The sequence below is a fragment of the Limulus polyphemus genome, unplaced genomic scaffold (genome assembly GCF_000517525.1).
Source record: "Limulus polyphemus unplaced genomic scaffold, Limulus_polyphemus-2.1.2 Scaffold3947, whole genome shotgun sequence".
Classification (NCBI taxonomy): Eukaryota; Metazoa; Arthropoda; class Merostomata; order Xiphosura; family Limulidae; genus Limulus; species Limulus polyphemus.
The window spans coordinates 104879-107856 of NW_013669557.1; the positions used below are offsets into that span (position 1 = coordinate 104879).

The window sequence follows — 2978 nt, forward strand, 5'->3', positions numbered from 1 at the left end:
ACCACGGGTATCGAAACCCGGATTCTAGCGTTGTAAGTCTGCAGACATACCGCTGTGCCACTGGGGGGCATCATTAAATGAAGATATAGCCTAAAGATGCTTTACGGCATAACCACGTTTCATTCGCCCGGGCCCCTGGGCAGTTGTCCCCTTTGCCCCCCTGTCGGCGGACCTGGTTGGTGGTATTGACTAGCTACCTCCTTTCTTATCTGTCACTTTAAAATTAGGGACAACTAGCACAAGTAGCCCTCGAGTAACTTTTCGCAATATTAAACCAAAATAAACAAAACAAAAACGTTTTTTGTATTGATGCTATTTATTTCTCCTGCGGATCGAAATGAAAAAAGGTAATTATACAAGTTCTTTCAAGTGTTGTTGACGTAATTTAAACAAAATCCTTTGAACAAAAACAGGTATATTAATAAAATAATTTTGTTTTCTTAAGAAATACGTTAGACAGCTATCTAGTAAGGGCAAATGTTGCAACTGTTAAGTCGGGGTGAGGTTGAATGCAAGCTTATTCCATGTTGAGTTGAGTGTGAAATGTCTTATCTATTTTCCAAAGGTATAGATACAACATTTGATTTGGAAATCATTTTTAAACTATTAAGGAAAATCGCTTTCTGAATGATCACAATACCAGAATATGATTAATATATATAATCTTAATTTTGGAGAGAGTATGTTTTCTTGTAGGAAAGCCACATCAGGCTATCTGCTGGTCCACCGAGGGGAACCGAACCCCTGATCTTAGCATTGTAAATCCCAAGACTTACCGCTGTCCCACTGGGGGCCTTTTTTTATTTGAGAGAGAGAGAATTGAAAAAAAGATAAACACGAAATCGTTGACAGACTCTCACCAAAAATAAAGACAGAAAGGAAATCACTGCAAATTAAAGAACTATCGAAATTTTATTCTCTTTTGTTGAGAAAATCAGTTGACTTCGTTTTAATTCAAAATAATATATTTAGTATACATTTTTATTAAACATTAAGTTAATCAATTTCAAAAACAATGATGTCTATTTTGTTTTGTACATTTTTCCATGTTTTGTTTCACCTTTTCCCTCCAGCTTTCTGTAGAATTAAGTAGCTACCTTTTACACAATAGATACACGAGGGTAACTACTAACTAGTATGGCAGTGAATTTAAGTGAAAAGGTGTGAAGTTGCACATTTTTACCGTTTTAACATGTTTGTATTTTTTAGTTTAAGAATATCTGCATATATAGTACGAAGTATTCAATACATTTTTAATAAGAGTGTGTTATAAATATATAAGTTAAAAACGAGTTGACTTGAGGCGAGTAGTATAGTATTCCATAGGCTATTCTGATTATTGTACTACGTATATGAACATACGAATAACAATTAATAGTTTGGTCCTTTTAACTATTCTTACACGTCCACCAGTGATAAAACTAAAAATTTAAACCTACACCTTTTTTTTTCATTGATTAGTATCTTAAATTCCCGTGTAAAGTGCTGTCTTGCACTAGTATTAGTACTACCGACGGCAACTCGTTTCACGGCATAAATTAAACATACTATGTTGGCGCCTGCTGTCATTATCAATGTTTAAGCCTAACTGTAATACTATTATTCAGTAATCTAGTATATTAGTTATTACTGAGTATTAGTAACTTAGTTATTTTGGTTGATTAACCTTCAATAGCTTTTTTTTTTTTTTTAGTTATCCGTTTCTGTACTTATATGTAATTGTTAAATATCATTTGCATCTTATAATCTTTCACAGAAAGTAAAATTTTTTTAGATTTTTATAAAATTACAGTTTTTCTTAGAAAGCTGTGGTTAATGTATTATTTTAATAGTAAAATATTTAATAATATAATCTTTATATTTTTCAGGTTGAGGAATACAAAAACAAACTGAAGACTGAGGTAAAAGATTATGTAATTTGAAATTAAGGGATGACTGTAAACTGATAATGGGGGTAACATTATATATACTAATTTATTTAAGAGGTGCTGTAAACTGATAACTGGGGTAAGAGATAATGCAACCTGTTAATTCAAGTAATAGATAATTCAGGTAATGTTATGCACTAAATTGAGGTTATGTATGATACAAGTTGAAAATTGATGTTGGCTGATATTAAGGCATTGAGAAATATTATTTAAATATTGAGTTAATAATTCTAAAAGCAAGCGATGACCCAAAAATATAAAGTAATTTACAGAATTTCTTATATATTAATTTATCAGTAAAATGTTTTAAGTTCTTGGCTTGTTTAGTTACAAGAGTAGAAAATGACTGATAAGGGTGGTTTTTGATACTTGTGACAGTAAGCTGTTATGGTAAGAAAAAATTATTTTGTGATTAGGTATAAGAAAAACAACTGAAAAGCAATGTCTTTTATCATTTCATAAAAAAATAAATTGAGTGGATTGTAACTGACAGGTGGTTGATTCTTATTAAGGAGTGATTACTGGGTACCAAAACGATGCCATGATAGAGTGAAACATGTTTTATCAAAGAAAGGAATAAAACACTTCCATAAATATTCCCTTTTTTTTTTGAAAACCTGTTTGTTACAAAACCAACTCAAATCTCTCTCCGGTCTTATTCTCTGTTGTTTTGTAACACAATGCCATGAAGATCCTCATTGCTGAGCAGTTACACAGAATCCCATGTTAATCCTGAAGTAAGTGGCATTGCAAAATATAGATTTTTTTTAAAGCTTATTCTTAATTTACCTGATCTGTGTTACTAACATGTAATAACCGGACAAAGGTATAACAGGTACTTTGTCTGTGGGGTATGGTTTTTTTCTTTCCTCAGTATGTGAATGTCTTTGATTTAATAATGTTACATGTGTGATTTGTCTTTCTTTAAATCTGGAACCTGTTACCTTATTTTTTTCATTCTGTTTTCTTTGGTAACCAGTTAATGCCTTCATGCTCTCTGATATATATACTGGTCTTGTTCCAGGATTTGTGAGTACACATGTAACCAGT

General features: G+C 31.7%; 1 long non-coding RNA gene across 1 annotated transcript in view; it reads left to right on the forward strand.

Annotated features, from left to right (window-relative positions):
• Positions 1–1093: 1093 nt before the first annotated feature.
• LOC106470328 overlaps positions 1094–2978 on the forward strand; it is a 4607-nt gene continuing 2722 nt past the window's right edge. The window contains exons 1-2 of the long non-coding RNA XR_001291485.2: positions 1094–1161; positions 1869–1901. This is a non-coding gene — a long non-coding RNA (uncharacterized LOC106470328). The remainder of the gene's footprint in view (positions 1162–1868; positions 1902–2978) is intronic.